The following is a 19,677-nucleotide window of genomic DNA, read 5'->3' as shown; positions in this document are numbered from 1 at the left end:
CCTAAGATGACCTGGGGTACTAATGTAAGAAATAACACGTCTGAGGGAGGAATGTTAGACAGATAGGGACTGGCAGGTCAGAGGTAAGATACTGTACCTCTTGACTCCACGCTCCCACCCTCGGCCCCTGCAAGTCCCCTCTGGGTGTCCCCTCTGGCCTGCAGGGTCAGTCCTGATCAGTCCTAGCCCAGGGGTGGTGAGTAGCTCTGACCTCAAACAACTGCCCACAATATGCCACAGCGTCATCGTCTCCGGCTACATTTTAACTTCCATGGTTAATTTTGATTGGCGTGTAACGTATGCGACATTCAGAGTTAGTGATTGGTGGAGACTTTTCCTGGCTGCAAGGGTAGGGAGGGAGATCGATCTGGTGAATAGGGGGGGGTTCTGTTCCCATGGCAACACCCTGGTGGCCCCATGTTTTTTTATCACCAAGCCAGGGAGAGAGGTTTTTAGCGCCAGCATGTCTGGTGCTCTGTGTGTGTTACAGCCAGGCCTAGCTGGCCTGGTATGATGCTCCCAGATTGGGGATAGATGGCCAGGATTATCCCTTACTGCTCAGCAGGAGCAGAGCCGTTTTCATCTCAATATCAAATTATTTCTGGGTAACAATTAAGTACCAAAAAGTACCAAGAAACAAAAATAGCTTCTTATCAAAGAGCAATTTCTCAAGCAATAATTTAGCTAGGACTGTCTGGGACTGGTCTGAGTGATGAGGGGGAAACTGGAAACTAGATGTGAGGTTTGGAACTCTCTTTCTTATTGGTCTATTAACCCATTTACTGCCTGGTGATGTCACCAGGCAGGCCAAAACTCCATCCCACCAAAACAGGCTGACATTTCAGGCCGTCTTTTCAAACGGCTCTTACACTTCACAGTATTATTCCAACCTCATAGTGTAGAAGTATATATATAAAACACAGGAAATCATGTTCTTGACTGCACTGGGTCTTTAACACTCTTAGAGAAAAGGTTTCTTCTTCACCTGTCCCTGTAGGAGAACGCATTTTTTATTTCATTTACTTATTTTTTTACCTCCTTTTTCTCCCCAATTTCATGGTATCCAATTGGTAGCTACAGTTGTAGGAGAAAAACTCCAGATGCAGCGTTGTATGTGTTCATGATGATTTTTTAATTAAAGAAAGCACTGAACACAAACTATACAAAACAATAAACGAATAACGACCTTGATGCTATAATGAGACCTGTGCTGACACAAGCAACTAACATAGACAATCACCCACAACCCACAATGACAAAACAGGCTACCTAAATATGGTTCCCAATCAGAGACAACGACTAACACCTGCCTCTGATTGAGAACCATATCAGGCCAAACACAGAAACAGACAAACTAGACACACAACATAGAATGCCCACTCAGATCACACCCTGACCAAACAAAAAATAGAAACATACAAAGCAAACTATGGTCAGGGTGTGACACCGGGGTATCCTGGAATGACATTGACCTCATCCCGTCGGTAGAGGATGCCTGGTTATTCTTTAAAAGTGCCTTCCTCACCATCTTAAATAAGCATGCTCCATTCAAAAAATGTAGAACCAGGAACAGAAATAGCCCTTGCTTCACTCCATACCTGACTGCCCTTGACCAGCACAAAAACATCCTGTGGCGTTCTGCATTAGCATCGAAAAGCCCCCGTGATATGCAACTTTTCAGGTAAGTTAAGAACAAATATACACAGGCAGTTAGGAAAGCAAAGACTAGCTTTTTCAAACAGAAATTTGAATCCTGTAATACTAACTCAAAAAAGTTCTGGGACACTGTAAAGTCCACGGAGAATAAGAGCACCTCCTCCCAGCTGCCCACTGCACTGAGGCTAGGAAACACTGTTACCACAGATAAATCCACGATAATTGAGAATTTCAATAAGCATTTTTCTATGGCTGGCCATGCTTTCCACCTGGCTACTCCTACCCCGGTCAACAGCCCTGCGCTCCCCACAGCAACTCGCCCAAACCTCCCCCACTTCTCCTTCACCAAAATCCAGATAGCTGATGTTCTGAAAGAGCTGCAAAATCTGGACCCCTACAAATCAGCCGGGCTAGACAATCTGGACCCTCTCTTTCTAAAATTATCTGCCGAAATAGTTGCAACCCCTATTACTAGCCTGTTCAACCTCTCTTTCGTATCGTATGAGATTCCCATAGATTGGAAAGCTGCCGCGGTCATCCCCCTCTTCAAAGGGGGAGACACTCTAGACCCAAACTGCTCCAGACCTATATCTATTGTACCCTGCCTTTCTAAGGTCTTTGAAAGCCAAGTTAACAAACAGATTACCGACCATTTCGAATCTCACTGTACCTTCTCCGCTATGCAATCTGGTTTCAGAGCTGGTCATGGGTGCACCTCGGCCACGCTCAAGGTCCTAAACGATATCATTACTGCCATTGATAAGAGACATTACTGTGCAGCCGTGTTCATCAACCTGGCTAAGGCTTTCGACTCTGTCAATTACCGCATTGTCATTGGCAGACTCAGCAGCCTTGGTTTCTCGAATGATTGCCTCGCTTGGTTCACCAACTACTTCTCCGATAGAGTTCTGTGTGTCAAATCGAAGGACCTCTGGCAGTCTCTATGGGGGTGCCACAGGGTTCAATTCTCGGGCCGACTCTCTTCCCTGTATACATCAATGATGTCTCTCTCGCTGCTGGTGATTATTTGATCCACCTCTACGCAGACGACACCATTCTGTATACCTCTGGCCCTTCTTTGGACATTGTGTTAACTAACCTACAGATGATTCTCAATGCCATACAACTCTCCTAAATGCAAGTAAAACTAAATGCATGCTCTTCAACCGATCGCTGCCCGCACCTGTCCGGCCGTCCAACATCACTACTCTGGACAGTTCTGACTTATGTGGACAACTACAAATACCTAGGTGTCTGGTTAGACTATAAACTCTCCTTCCAGACTAACATTAAACATCTCCAATTCAAAATTAAATCTAGAATCGGCTTCCTATTTTGCAACAAAGCCTCCTTCACTCATGCTGCCAAACATACCCTTGTAAAACTGACCATCCTACCGATCCTCGACTTCGGCAATGTCATTTACAAAATAGCCTCCAACACTCTACTCAACAAATTGGATGCAGTCTATCACAGTGCTATCCGTTTTGTCACCAAAGCCCACCACTGCGACATGTATGCTCTCGTTGGCTGGCCCTCGCTTCATACTCGTCGCCAAACCCATTGGCTCCAGGTCATCTACAAGTCTCTGCTAGGTAAAGCCCCGCCTTATCTCAGCTCACTGGTCACCATAGCAGCACCAACCCTTAGCACATGCTCCAGCAGGTATATCTCACTGGTCACCCCCAAAGCCAATTCTTCCTCTGGCCACCTCTCCTTCCAGTTCTCTGCTGCCAATGACTGGAACAAACTGCAAAAATCTCTGAAGCTGGAGACTCTTATCTCCCTCACTAGCTTTAAGCACCAGCTGTCAGAGCAGCTCACAGAACAAACTGCAAAAATCTCTGAAGCTGGAGACTCTTATCTCCCTCAGCTTTAAGCACCTGCTCACAGATCACTGCATCTGTACATAGCTCATCTGTAAATAGCCCATCCAATCTACCTCATCCCCATACTGTATTTATTTATTTATTTGTTTATTTGTCTGGATGGAAGACCAGATGCTGCTGGAAGGAGTGTTGGAAGGCCAGTAGGAAGGACTCTTTCCTCTGGTCAAAATAAAGATTCTAATGCCGCAGTGCCGTCTTTCAGATGGGATGTTAAACGGGTGTCCTTACTCTCCGTGGTCACTAAAAGATCCCATGGTACTTATCGTAAGAGTAGGGGTGTTAACCCTGGTGTCCTGGCTAAATTCCATCACGGCCCCCTAATCATCCCCAGCTTCCAACTGGCTCATTCCTCTCCCCTGTAACTATTCCCCAGGTCGTTGCTGTAAATGAGAATGTGTTCTCAGTCAACTTACCTGGTAAAAGAAGGGTTAAATAAAATAAAATGAGTAAAAAATGTGAACATGGGAACTGACCCTCTCTCTCTCTCTCTCTCTCTCTCTCTCTCTCTCTCTCTCTCTCTCCTTCCCTCTCTACCCCCTTCTCTCTCTCTCTCTCTCTCTCTCTACCTCCTCTCTCTCTCTCTCTCTCTCTCTCTCTCTCTCTCTCTCTCTCTCTCCTTCCCTCTCTACCTCCTTCTCTCTCTCTCTCTCTCTCCCTCTCTACCTCCTTCTCTCTCTCCCTCTCTACCCCTCTCTACCCCTCTACCTCTCTCTACTTCTTCTCCCTCTCTACCCCCCTCTCTCTTCCCCTCTCTCCCCCTCTCTCCCTCTCTACCTCCCTCTCTCTCTCTCCCTCTCTACCCCTCTCTACTTATTCTCCCTCTCTACCCCTCTACCTCTCTCTACTTCTTCTCCCTCTCTCTCTTCCCCTCTCCCTCTCTACCTCCCTCTCTCTCTCCCTCTCTACCCCTCTCTACTTATTCTCCCTCTCTACCCCTCTACCTCTCTCTACTTCTTCACCCCTCTCTCTCTCTCTCTCTCTCTCTCTCTCTCTCCCCCTCCCTCCCTCCCTTCCTCTCTCCCTCAGTGCTGACTGGTTTGGTTTCCCACATACTTCTACAACATCCTGAGTCAAACACAGATCAAAGGGATTATCTGACGTCAGGCAGCGGAGGGGCGGAGGCAGGGGGAACTAAATTAGCCGCGGCAGGCGGCATGGCTCTCACACACCCAATGAAAGGTCAGACTGGCATTTCAGCCACGGCTGGGCGGCGACAGGAGAGGAATAATGCGGAGGAGAGATCGTGCCTATAGACCTTGCAACACTTTTATGTGTTTGATTCCCACAGGGACCAGTACTAAAATAAATGTGAACATGAATGCACTCACTACTGTAAGGGGCTGTAGATACTATTGTAAGGGGCTGTAGATACTACTGTAAGGGGCTGTAGATACTACTGTAAGGGGCTGTAGATACTACTGTAAGGGGCTGTAGATACTACTGTAAGGGGCTGTAGATACTACTGTAAGGGGCTGTAGATACTACTGTAAGGGGCTGTAGATACTACTGTAAGGGGCTGTAGATACTACTGTAAGGGGCTGTAGATACTACTGTAAGGGGCTGTAGATATTATTGTAAGGGGCTGTAGATACTACTGTAAGGGGCTGTAGATACTACTGTAAGGGGCTGTAGATACTACTGTAAGGGGCTGTAGATACTACTGTAAGGGGCTGTAGATATTATTGTAAGGGGCTGTAGATACTACTGTAAGGGGCTGTAGATACTATTGTAAGGGGCTGTAGATACTACTGTAAGGGGCTGTAGATACTACTGTAAAGGGCTGTAGATACTACTATAAGGGGCTGTAGATACTACTGTAAGGGGCTGTAGATACTACTGTAAAGGGCTGTAGATACTACTGTAAGGGGCTGTAGATACTACTGTAAAGGGCTGTAGATACTACTATAAGGGGCTGTAGATACTACTGTAAGGGGCTGTAGATACTACTGTAAAGGGCTGTAGATACTACTATAAGGGGCTGTAGATACTACAGTAAGGGGCTCTAGATAAGAGCATCTGCTGGAAGGTGTACATGTAAAATGCACTCAACCCAGAACACCACCACTAGTCTGTAGCTGCTCTCCTAGGCTGAGTAGATGACTGTTTACTCTCCTAGGCTGAGTAGATGACTGTTTACTCTCCTAGGCTGAGTAGATGACTGACTAGTCTCCTAGGCTGAGTAGATGACTGTTTACTCTCCTATGCTGAGTAGATGACTGACTAGTCTCCTAGGCTGAGTAGATGACCGATTGCTCTCCTAGGCTGAGTAGATACTGACTAGTCTCCTAGGCTGAGTAGATGACTGAATACTCTCCTAGGCTGACTTGATGACTGTTTACTCTCCTAGGCTGAGTAGATGACTATTTACTCTCCTTGGCTGAGTAGATGACAAACTAGTCTCCTAGGCTGAGTAGATGACTGTTTACTCTCCTAGGCTGAGTAGATGACTGACTAGTCTCCTAGGCTGAGTAGATGACTGTTTACTCTCCTAGGCTGAGTAGATGACTGACTAGTCTCCTAGGCTGAGTAGATGACTGACTAGTCTCCTAGGCTGAGTAGATGACTGACTAGTCTCCTAGGCTGAGTAGATGACTGTTTACTCTCCTATGCTGAGTAGATGACTGACTAGTCTCCTAGGCTGAGTAGATGACCGATTGCTCTCCTAGGCTGAGTAGATACTGACTAGTCTCCTAGGCTGAGTAGATGACTGAATACTCTCCTAGGCTGACTTGATGACTGTTTACTCTCCTAGGCTGAGTAGATGACTATTTACTCTCCTTGGCTGAGTAGATGACAAACTAGTCTCCTAGGCTGAGTAGATGACTGTTTACTCTCCTAGGCTGAGTAGATGACTGACTAGTCTCCTAGGCTGAGTAGATGACTGTTTACTCTCCTAGGCTGAGTAGATGACTGACTAGTCTCCTAGGCTGAGTAGATGACTGACTAGTCTCCTAGGCTGAGTAGATGACTGACTAGTCACCTAGGCTGAGTAGATGACTGTTTACTCTCCTAGGCTGAGTAGATGACTGTTTACTCTCCTATGCTGAGTAGATGACTGACTAGTCTCCTAGGCTGAGTAGATGACCGATTGCTCTCCTAGGCTGAGTAGATACTGACTAGTCTCCTAGGCTGAGTAGATGACTGAATACTCTCCTAGGCTGACTTGATGACTGTTTACTCTCCTAGGCTGAGTAGATGACTATTTACTCTCCTTGGCTGAGTAGATGACAAACTAGTCTCCTAGGCTGAGTAGATGACTGTTTACTCTCCTAGGCTGAGTAGATGACTGACTAGTCTCCTAGGCTGAGTAGATGACTGTTTACTCTCCTAGGCTGAGTAGATGACTGACTAGTCTCCTAGGCTGAGTAGATGACTGACTAGTCTCCTAGGCTGAGTAGATGACTGACTAGTCTCCTAGGCTGAGTAGATGACTGACTAGTCTCCTAGGCTGAGTAGATGACCGACTAGTCTCCTAGGCTGACTAGATGACTGATGATTTTCATTGTCAACAAAAATAGAAATGTAGACCCCTGGATCTCTCTCTTTCCTCTCTGCCCCCCCCCTCTCTCCTCTATCAATTCAATTCAAGGGGTTTATTGGCATGGGAAACATATGTTTTCATTGCCAAAGCAAGTGAGGTAGACAAAAAGTTAACAGTAAACATTACACTCACACCAGTTCCATAAGAATAAAGACATTTTAAATGTCATATGTCTATATACAGTGTTGTAACGATATGCAAATAGTTCAAGTACAAAAGTAACAATAAATATGGTGTTTGTTCTTCACTGGTTGCCCTTTTCTTGTGGCAACAGGTCACACATCTTGCTGCTGTGATGTCACACTGTGGTATTTCACCCAGTAGATAGTTTATCAAATTAGATTTTTTTCTAATTCTTTGTGGATTTGTGTAATCTGAGTGAAGTGTGTGTCTCTAATACATTGGGCAGGAGGTTAGGAAGTGCAGCTCAGTTTCCACCTCATTTTGTGGGCAGTGTGCACATAGCCTGTCTTCTCTTGAGAGCCATGTCTGCCTACGGCGGCCTCTCTCAATAGCAAGGCTATGCTCACTGAGTCTGTACATAGTCAAAGCTTTCTTTACGTTTGGGTCAGTCACAGTGGTCAGGTATTCTGCCACTGTGTACTCTCTGTTTAGGGCCAAATAGCATTCTAGTTTGTTCTGTTTTTTTTTGTTAATTATTTCCAATGTGTCAAGTAATAATCTTTTTGTTTTCTCATGATTTGGTTGGGTTTAATTGAGTTGCTGTCCTGGGGCTCTGTGGGCTATGTTGGCTCTCTCCCCCTCTCTCTCTCTTTCCCTCTCTGTCCCTCTCCACCTCTCTCTCTCCCTTTCTACACATATCCCTCTTTCTCTCCCTCTCTCCCTCTTTCTCAAGTGGTTAGAGCGTTGGACTAGGAACCGGAAGGTTGCAAGTTCAAACCCCCGAGCTGACTGGGTACAAATCTGTCGTTCTGCCCCTGAACAGGCAGTTAACCCACTGTTCCTAGGCCGTCATTGAAAATAAGAATTTGTTATTAACTGACTTGCCTAGTTAAATAAAGGTAAAATAAATAAAAATGTCTCCCTCTCTCTCCACCTTTCCCTCTCTACACCTATCCACCTTTCTCCCTCTCTACACCTCTCCCTCTCTACACCTATCTCTCCATCTCTCCCTCTGTCCCTCTCTCTACCTTTTGCTCTTTCCCCTGTGGTATTGTATTAATCATTCTGTCTGAGTGTTTTCACAGTGTCACTAATGAAACTCTATTTATCCGTTTGTATCTGGCCTGTACTTGCAGGCCTCGAGCACAGTAACAGCTCTTATCTGGAGCTACAGTAGTCAGGAAGCAGCTCCTATACCATAGAAATAACTGCTCCTGGATCAGTATTAGATTCCCCCTCAGCTACAGTAGTCAGGAAGCAGCTCCTATACCATAGAAATAACTGCTCCTGGATCAGTATTAGATTCCCCCTCAGCTCTCTCTCTCTCTGTATCTCTGTATCTCTCTCTCTCTCTCTGTTTCTCTGTATCTCTCTCTCTCTCTCTGTATCTCTGTATCTCTCTCTCTCTCTCTCTCTCTGTATCTCTGTATCTCTCTCTCTGTATCTCTGTATCTCTCTCTCTCTCTCTCTCTGTATCTCTCTCTCTCTGTATCTCTGTATATCTCTCTCTCTCTCTGTATCTCTCTCTCTCTCTCTCTCTGTATCTCTGTCTCTCTCTCTCTCTCTCTCTCTTTCTCTTTCTCTCAATTCAATTCAAGGCGCTTTATTGGCTTGGGAAACATATGCTAACATTGCCAAAGCAAGTGAAGTAGATAATATACAAAAGTGAAATTAAAAGAAATGTTGTTGTTTTTTCAAAAATAAAATGCACATTTTAACCAAACACTGTTTGTGTACATGGATTTTATAATGTTGTATATTTTTCCCCCAACACCACTTTCCATCAATTTGTATAGCAGACCCTCATGCCAAATTGAGTCAAAAGATTTAATGAAATCAACAAAGCATGAGGAGACTGCCTTTGTTTTGGTTTGTTTGTTTGTCAATTATGGTGTGCAGGGTGAATACATGGTCTGTTGTACGGTAATTTGGTAAAAAGCCAATTTGACATTTGCTCAGTACATTGTTTTCATTGAGGAAATGTACGAGTCTGCTGTTAAAGATAATGCAGAGGATTTTCCCAAGGTTGCTTTTGACACATATCCCACGGTAGTTATTAGGGTCAAATTTGTCTACTTGGGGTGATCAGTCCTTGGTTCCAAATATTGTGGAAGATGCCAGAGCTAAGGATGATGTTAAAGAGTTTGAGTATTGCCAATTGGAATTTGTGGTCTGTATATTTCATCATTTCATTGAGGATACTATCAACACCACAGCCTTTTGGGGTTGGAGGGTTTGTGTCTTTCTGGAGAAATCTCTCTCTCTTCTCAGAGGATGCAGGGGGGTGGCAACCATTCCTTATCTGGTCCTGGTGAGGCTTGTCTGCCAATAGCGCTGCATTTCTTCAGGGTGGATCGCATTAGAATAATACTCAGCATGCTTTGCAATTGTTAATTTTTACATATACATTAATATTTAATTAATTTAGCAGACACTTTTATCACACCATAATGCTATCAGACTTCTGATTTAAAAAATGTGAACATCTATATAAAAAGGCATAGAAAAGTATTTTGTATTTTGAAAATACAAAATACGTTCAGTGTAATTCAGTGTAGTTCAGTGTAATTCAGTGTAGTTCAGTGTAATTCAGTGTAATTCAGTGTAGTTCAGTGTAATTCAAATCTCAAAATACTCAGAATACTCAATAATAAGTTTCATATACATAGAAAACTGCCCATCTCTGGGTCCACTGAGAAGGCCATCAAGACTAATTGCGTGCCATGCCATTACCAAGGGATGGGAGGAGAGGAGTGGAGGGGGGCTGTCAGGTCTGTGTGAAAATTTGAATTGTGTCTGTTGGCTGTTGATAAATACAATCTCTCTCCCATCTTCCTCCTCCTCCCCCATCTGGTCCTCTCCTGGCTGAGCTGGCATCCGTTTGGCGTGGAGACGGTAGCAGCAGGCAGTGTGGTCTTTATTTTGATTTATTTATGGACTAACTTAATTATTCATTGGGCCAGATAGAGAGAATAAACTGTAGGGTGTGCAGATGTCACCGCTAGCCTTTCAAAGGCTTTTTCTCTGGTCATGAATGGCCAGTGATTTGTTTCGCTGGCTGGGGCTCAGGCTCTTTGATCAGTGAGGTTGATCAGTGAGACAAAGAGGAGTCAGTGTGTTCGTATAATTAGAGGAATAGTGTAACTAACTGTAGAACTGTTGATAGTCTCCAGATGTCGGCTGCTACATGCTTGTATTTTCTATGGTCCAGATCAGGGTATCCCAAACTGGGTTCTGGAACTCGTTTTGGTTGTTTTGCACTAGCACTACACAGCTGATTCAAAGAGCCAACGTGGATGATTTGAATCAGCTGTGCAGTGCTAGTGTTTGACAAACCCTGTTCTAGATGTCTTCACTGGGGGCAGGGAGGGGGGGGGGAGGTGGGGGGTGATGGTAACAGAATCTCAGTTGTGCAAAATCATCCATTGTTTTAGCTCACATATCCCTTTCTTTAGGTTCAATTGATTCATTTTAATTTGATTTATTTTCATGCAATTGATTCATTTTCATTTCAGTTTGTTTCCATGGCTGGTAGAAATAACACCAGCTGTGTTCTTTAGTGCTTCATTCAAATGTCCTCAATGTGGGTGGGAGAGGTGGTACCCATGAATCATACAAATAATGTGTTGAAGTTAAAATGAGGCCAGGGCCAGTGTGGTTAAATTGCTCTTCCCTGATCTCACCCACACACACTGTGGCTGTCTCCCTGACTGGCAGCGTGTGTAGCGAGGCGCCCCAGGTGGATGTGTGTGTCCTGTCCATGCTGCAGAGTGTTGTTGTCAGCCGGTGTTATTGGAGCGAGCAGCGAACAGAATCGTGTTTCACTCCTCCTGTGAGGGGCAGGTGGGGGTTGGGGGTGCTGTACCTGCGATTGTTCCTGTTCCTCCTCAGAGTCTCAGTCAAGCCCTCTGCACGACCACTGCCTACAGACACTGGAGCAACACTGAGCATCACTCATTATGGTGTCTAACTACACTACCAGTCTGACTATTCATACTCTGACTCTACTCTGACTCTACTCATACTCTAAATCTATTCATACTCTAAATCTGCTCATACTCTGACTCTACTCATACTCTGACTCTACTCATACTCTGACTCTACTCATACTCTACTCATACTCTGCCTGCTCATACTCTGACTCTACTCATACTCATATTCTGACTCTAGTAATACTCTGACTCTGCTCATGCTCTGACTCTATTCATAATCTAAATCTACTCATACTCTGACTCTATTCATACTCTGATTCTGCTCTGACTCTACTCATACTCTAAATCTATTCATACTCTGACTCTGCTCATGCTCTGACTCTATTCATAATCTAAATCTACTCATACTCTGACTCTATTCATACTCTGATTCTGCTCTAAATCTACTCATACTCTGACTCTATTCATACTCTGATTCTGCTCTGACTCTACTCATACTCTGACTCTATTCATACTCTGACTCTACTCATACTCTAAATCTATTCATACTCTAAATCTACTCATACTCTGACTCTACTCATACTCTGACTCTACTCATACTCTGACTCTACTCATACTCTACTCATACTCTGACTGCTCATACTCTGACTCTACTCATACTCTGACTCTACTCATACTCATATTCTGACTCTAGTCATACTCTGACTCTGCTCATGCTCTGACTCTATTCATAATCTAAATCTACTCATACTCTGACTCTATTCATACTCTGATTCTGCTCATACTCAGACTCTCTCATACTCTACTCTGACTCTACTCATACTCTACTCTGACTCTACTCATACTCTGGCTCTATTCATACTCTGACTCTACTCATACTCTACTCATACTCTGACTCGACTCTGACTCTACTCATACTCTGACTCTATTCATACTCTGCCTCTACTCATACTCTGACTCTATTCATACTCTGACTCTACTCATACTCTGGCTCTATTCATACTCTGACTCTACTCATACTCTGACTCTACTCATACTCTGACTCTATTCATACTCTGACTCGACTCATACTCTGACTCGACTCATACTCTGACTCGACTCATACTCTGACTCTCTCTACATCACTTGCTCCAGTTTCAACTGTTCTGCCTGCGGCTAGGGAATCCTGACCTGTTCACCGGACGTGCTACCTGTCCCAGACCTATTATTTGACCATGCTGGTCATTTATGAACATTTGAACATCTTGGCCATGTTCTGTTATAATCTCCACCCGGCACAGCCAGAAGAGGACTGGCCACCCCTCATGGCCTGGTTCGTCTCTAGGTTTCTTCCTAGGTTTTGGCCTTTCTAGGGAGTTTTTCCTAGCCAACGTGCTTCACCACCTGCATTGCTTGCTGTTTGGGGTTTTAGGCTGGGTTTCTGTACAGCACTTTGAGATATCAGCTGATGTACGAAGGGCTATATAAATACATTTTATTTGATTTGTTGACTACTAAGGGAATGATCAAAACCTGCTAGAATAGAATATCTGTCTCCTTTGATGATGAAAATGATCATGCTGTTCATTCACTAATAGGTTTGTAAGGCTTTTAGCCATTTGGAGAGATAGCATGTATGTATCTCTGTCCACGTCTCATAATGGTAATTCTCTGTCAGCGGCAGCCTCCTGTGTGATGATTTAGTGTGAGGTGCTTTCTACCAAGCTAGGCTACTAAACACTTTGCCTCAGGTACTGTCACACTCAGCTGGATCTAAAGCCAGTTAGCTTCTTTTTTTTAAAACATGCACACTGTGGTTTGAGTTACAGTAATAGCACTGTTAATGAACATCTACATGTCCACAGTTGGGTTAATGTGATTATACAGTGTGGCTGTGATTATTATATTGTAACGATGTGCGCTGAGAGTTCAGGGAATAAGAGTTTTAATATAACAAACATAAACCAAAGCAAGAAACACTAACCAGCACATAGACATGACACAGGAACAGAAACAATGACGCCTGGGGAAGGAACCAAAGGGAGAAACATATATATATATAGGGAAGGTAATCAGGGAAGTGATGGAGTCCAGGTGATTCTGATGATGCGCATTTGCGCGTAACGATGGTGACAGGTGCGCGCCATAACGAGCAGCCTGGTGACCTAGAAGCCAGAGAGGGAGCACACGTGACGTGTCCGTGACGGTACCCCCTCCCCGGCGGGTTCGGCTCCAGCCGCAGGACACCAACCAAAAGGAAGATCCCGGGGATCAGGAGCGGGAGCACACATGATATATATCCACTTTTCAAAATCCTCATGTATGGGTTATAGTATTTAACCTTTGACTTTATAGGGGTCATGGGTCACACAGGCCGGGCTTATATAATGTACCGTAGTGACACACACACACACACACGCACACGCACACACACATACACATACACACACACACACACACACACACACACACACACACACACACACACACACACACACACACACACATACACACACACACACACACACACACATACACACGCACACACATACACACACACACACACACACACACATACACACGCACACACATACACACACGCTACCCATGTTTACCAAAGAGATGACATGTCGTGGTTGAAATGTGACAGTCACAATTCACTCAAGCCCTAATCAAACACTTCATGACACTGTCTGACCCATAAAACCTCTGGCTGAGGAACACTGCTTGTTCAAGCATGTTGTGTGTTCATGCTATTTCCAACGGAAGCTATTAGCCCGTTAATATCTCACCTGTGTGTCTCTGTGTGTCTCTGTGTGTCTCCAGTGTGTGGCTGTGACCTGGCCCGTTCAGGCTTCTTCCAGAAGGGAAGAGAGTACATCTGTACAGAGGACTACCAGCGCCTCTATGGCACCAAGTGTGACAGCTGTGGAGACTTCATCACAGGGGAGGTGGTCTCTGCGCTGGGGCGTACCTACCACCCCAAGTGTTTTGTTTGCACCATGTGCAGGTAGGTACTGCGAGGCCACACATACACACACACACACATACACACACACACTACACACACACACACACACACACACTACACACACACACACACACACACACACACACACACACACAGACACACACACACACACACACACACACACACACACACACACACACACACACACACACACACACACACACACTACACACACACTACACACACACACACACACACACACACACACACACACACACACACACACACACTACACACACACACACACACACACACACACACACACACACTACACACACACACACTACACACACACACACACACACTACACACACACACACCACACACACACACACACTACACATACACACACACACACACACACACACACACACACACACACACACACACACACACACACACACACACACACACACACACACACACACACATATCCACTACATTGATCATCACTAGCCAGTTAATGCATATCTCTCAGTGTAAGTGCCATGTCACAACGTTGGGATGTATATATGTTTGAATTAATTATTGACTTGGCCATGGAGGCAACAATTAGTGAAGGATTTGTTTTATTGGGAGGCAGGCAGGTGCTGAATTAAATTGATCAAGACGAGAATGCAGGTATATTCAGAGAACAAAGAAATGATCATCAGATCAAATGATCAGATGTTTCATCGTATCTTCCAAGAGAAGGAACGGTTCAGTGAGGAGAGAAGTTGTCTTGAGAGAAGGGAAAAGGACAGCCTCCTGTTTCTACTTGTCATGTTGAGAATCTACAGGTAACTGCAAAAACAATGGAAACACGTGAGGGATGATGGATACAAAGTACATTGAATGGAAAGCAGGTGCTTCCACACAGGTGTGGTTCCTGAGGTAATTAAGCAATTATCCTCCCATCATGCTTAGAATCATGTATAAAAATGCTGGGCAGGCTATTAATTTGGCTACCATGGCTATGTCCCCACAGGATGACTACAGGGCATGAGTGGTCACTGAATGGTTTGATGAGCAAGATAACGATGTAAACCAAATGCCATGGCCGTCTCAGTCACCAGATCTCAAACCAAGTGAAAACTTATGGGAGATTCTGGAGCGTCGCCTGAGACAGCGTTTTCCACCACCACCAAATGATGGAATTTCTCGTGGAAGAATGGTCTTGCATCCCTCCAATAGAGTTCCAGACACTTGAATCTATGCCAAGGTGCATTGAAGCTGTTCTGGTTGGCGGTGGACCACCGCCCTATTAAGACTCTTTATGTTGGTGTTTCCTTTATTTTGGCAGTTACCAATAGGCGCTCTGAGGAATTACAATGTCGAAAGCCCTCCGTCTGATTGTGTGGTTTACTGTCACTGTTTCAGAGTCTTTTAGAGAGTAATTGAAGAGTTTCAGTCTGTCAGTGTGGTGGGGGCAGTAGAGGTGAGGGTGCCATGAGAACAGTTCCTTCTCTACTGGTCTGTTTCTTGAGAACATCATGAGAACAGTTCCTTCTCTACTGGTCTGTTTCTTGAGAACATCATGAGAACAGTTCCTTCTCTACTGGTCTGTTTCTTGAGAACATCATGAGAACAGTTCCTTCTCTACTGATCTGTTTCTTGAGAACATCATGAGAACAGTTCCTTCTCTACTGATCTGTTTCTTGAGAACATCATGAGAACAGTTCCTTCTCTACTGGTCTGTTTCTTGAGAACATCATGAGAACAGTTCCTTCTCTACTGATCTGTTTCTTGAGAACATCATGAGAACAGTTCCTTCTCTACTGGTCTGTTTCTTGAGAACATCATGAGAACAGTTCCTTCTCTACTGGTCTGTTTCTTGAGAACATCATGAGAACAGTTCCTTCTATTCCTTCTAGCAGGTGGCACCAGGGCTGGGTTGGGTTTAGAGCCTGACCCACAGTAACCTCTACACCGAGGGCCTTGATAGGCTGATAGCGCCACTGCTTACATGACCGTGCTTATATCCCATTATGCACAGATGTGTATGTTAATTCATGTATTTTCCACTGTTTGCAATTTATAGTTCCCTGTATTCTAATACTATTTATTATATGCTGACCTGACGGAGTATGGAGTTATGTCTCCTATGAGATGTCATTTGGGAAGATGCTTGACAGTGATCTGCAAAGTCTTAGAGAATATAACCCCATCAGTTGTCTGGGGAAGCAATGCATTATATTGACTGCTGGTACTGAGTCGTCCAGGTTTAAGGGCCACAAATCTTTACCGCAGATGGTCCTGCCATCGCTGCCTGTCCTGCTAGAGATGCTGACTCATAGCTTCTGATGGTGGGAGAGCAGCACACATTCTGTTCCGGGCAGTCAGTAGTCAGCACACTTAAAACACTCCTCATCCACCACAGATCACTTCGACTTCTCCCAAACCTCAATATGCAGGGCTATGCTGTGTTGCTGACAGAAGAATGTTTAACACTACTATCTATTGTTCATAACACACTGCCTCCTCTTTAGCATGGGCTCCCGAGTGGCGCAGCGGTCTAAGGCACTGCATCTCAGTGCAAGAGACTACACTACAGACCCTGGTTTGATTCCAGGCTGTATCATATCCGGCCATAATTGGGAGTCCTGTAGGGTTGGCGCGCAATTGGGCCAGCGTCGTTAGCGCTTGGCCGGTGTAGGCCGTCATTGTAAATAAGAATTTGTTCTTAACTGACATGCCTAGTTAAATATATATATATTTTTAAAACAGCATCTGTGTCCATACCCCAAATGGGCCTAAGGGTCCTGGTCACAAGTAGTGCACTATGTAGGGAATAGGTTGCCATTTGGCACACAGCCGATATGTTGGTTTCAATATTCAGCTTGAAGATCACCCCTGCTGGCCCAGTTAAGCTGCTGTGGCCAAGCAGATATCCCCCTGCCTGCCTGTCTGCCTGCTTGCTATGTAGCAGGACACTGTATCTGTCCACAGGCCCATCATGTCTGTGACCCTTCCTTCCTGTCACTGGATATTACCACGGAAACCCACTGTGTGTGTGTGTGTGTGTGTGTGTGTGTGTGTGTGTGTGTGTGTGTGTGTGTGTGTGTGTGTGTGTGTGTGTGTGTGTGTGTGTGTGTGTGTGTGTGTGTGTGTGTGTGTGTGTGTGTGTGTGTGTGTGTGCGTCTGCATGGAGAGTTGCACTCTAATCGGTATTAATGTGAGTAGAATAGAAGCCAGGCCTCTGATGTCATCTCACTCTCTCATGTGCTACTAAGGAGACTTGCCCTCCTTGACCAAATTAAGTGCCCCTCGGCTCAAAATATTTTTCAGAAACGTTGTCTACACATAATAGAATCCCAATGCTTGTGTAAATAACCATGTCAATCACAACAAATCATCTTTAGTCTCAGACTGGGGCAGTTAGCTAGCGATACGTTAGAGAACATTTCCTGAATGGCTGTATAGAACCGTACTGCTGTGCTGCAGTTCTCCCTTCTCTGACTCCGTAGTTAGATTCCACTGTCACTGATTGACTTTGTGACATGTTTCAATATGGCGCCACATGTAAATTATATAAACCTACTGGAGGAATTTTGGAGGAATTAATTTTGGGCATTTTACCACATTTATGTGGTAAACACATTTAATTACAAAACACAAAATGTGTAGTTGTGTAAAATAATGTTAGCTACCATTACACACAGTGTACATACAGTGTTATTGTGTCTACTGTGAGGCTTCGGGTTGAGCAGAATACATGTCTGATGTCTTCCTGTGGCTTGTTTTTCAGAAAGCCTTTCCCTATCGGAGACAGGGTGACCTTCTGTGGGAAGAAGTGTGTCTGTCAGCAGTGCTCCCATTCGCTAGTCAGCAACGCGCCGGTCAAGATCCACGGACCCAGCCGTAAGTCTCTAGATCAGAGGGTCACGTGCTCCTTCTCTGTTAACCATCAAACGTCACGTTCCGGTAATTACTGGAACGTTCCACGTGCATTACTGGAACGTCTCGACGTCTCGACATCAAAAAGCTCCGTAGCAGATATTTAACGCTGATGTTGGGACCATGAAAACACACTGACTGGCGGCTATAGCTATGTTCTACAAGTCTATTATTCTCCTGGCTTTACAAAGCTCTATTTCAGATATTTTACCTCGCTGGCTTGCTAGCTTCCTAGGTAACCAATAGTCTGATGACATCTGAGATGTTGTAGATGATATAACCGTCTAATTATGTGTTCTGTTAATTTGCATGAGCTGCATTTGAAGTTGGATGTGATCATATCCACGGCTAGGTAAACAAACAAAACAATTCTAATTCCGTACTGGGCGCACAACATGACACGGCCGGGAAATGGATCTGTACCACAGGACCTCGACTAAAGTCACATCACAATCCTCACTCAGCACAGTGATGGTCCCATAGGACAAGGCTGAAGCACTCCACAGTTCTCAGATCAGTAGGACTCTCCATCCCTCTCTCTGGGGAGGAGGAGTAGGACTCTCCATCACTCTCTCTGGGGAGGAGGAGTAGGACTCTCCATCACTCTCTCTGGGGGGGAGTAGGACTCTCCATCACTCTCTCTGGGGGGGAGTAGGACTCTCCATCACTCTCTCTGGGGAGGAGGAGTAGGACTCTCCATCATTCTCTCTGGGGGGGAGTAGGACCCTCCATCCCTCTCTCTGGGGGGGGAGTAGGACTCTCCATCCCTCTCTCTGGGGAGGAGGAGTAGGACTCTCCATCACTCTCTCTGGGGGGGGAATAGGACTCTCCATCCCTCTCTCTGGGGGGGAGGAGTAGGACTCTCCATCCCTCTCTCTGGGGGGGAGGAGTAGGACTCTCCATCCCTCTTTCTGGGGGGGAGGAGTAGGACTCTCCATCCCTCTCTCTGGGGGGGAGGAGTAGGACTCTCCACCCCTCTCTCTGGGGGGGAGGAGTAGGACTCTCCACCCCTCTCTCTGGGGGGGAGGAGTAGGACTCTCCATCCCTCTCTCTGGGGGGGAGGAGTAGGACTCTCCATCACTCTCTCTAGAGGGAGGAGGACTCTCCATCCCTCTCTCTGGGGAGGAGTAGGACTCTCCATCACTCTCTCTGGGGGGGAGTAGGACTCTCCATCCCTCTCTCTGGGGGGAGGAGTAGGACTCTCCATCCCTCTCTCTGGGGGGAGGAGTAGGACTCTCCATCCCTCTCTCTGGGGGGGAGTATGACTCTCCATCCCTCTCTCTTGGGGGGGGAGGACTCTCCATCCCTCTCTCTTGGGGGGGAGTATGACTCTCCATCCCTCTCTCTTGGGGGGGAGGACTCTCCATCCCTCTCTCTGGGGGGAGTAGGACTCTCCATCCCTCTCTCTGGGGGGGAGTATGACTCTCCATCCCTCTCTCTTGGGGGGGAGGACTCTCCATCCCTCTCTCTTGGGGGGGAGTAGGACTCTCCATCCCTCTCTCTGGGGGGGAGGAATAGGACTCTCCATCCCTCTCTCTGGGGGGGAGGAATAGGACTCTACATCCCTCTCTCTGGGGGGGGAGTAGGACTCTCCATCACTCTCTCTGGGGGGGAGGAGTAGGACTCTCCATCAGTCTCTCTGGGGGGGAG

The 19,677-nt window shown here is 45.7% G+C and overlaps 1 pseudogene; it reads left to right on the top strand.

Moving 5' to 3' along the window:
* Positions 1 to 19,677, top strand: part of LOC139417992 (actin-binding LIM protein 3-like) — a 130,288-nt pseudogene that overhangs the window by 56,371 nt on the left and 54,240 nt on the right.

Source organism: Oncorhynchus clarkii, chromosome 10, assembly GCF_045791955.1.
Source record: "Oncorhynchus clarkii lewisi isolate Uvic-CL-2024 chromosome 10, UVic_Ocla_1.0, whole genome shotgun sequence".
Lineage (NCBI taxonomy): Eukaryota > Metazoa > Chordata > Actinopteri > Salmoniformes > Salmonidae > Oncorhynchus > Oncorhynchus clarkii.
This window is presented reverse-complemented; position numbering and strand designations above follow the sequence as displayed.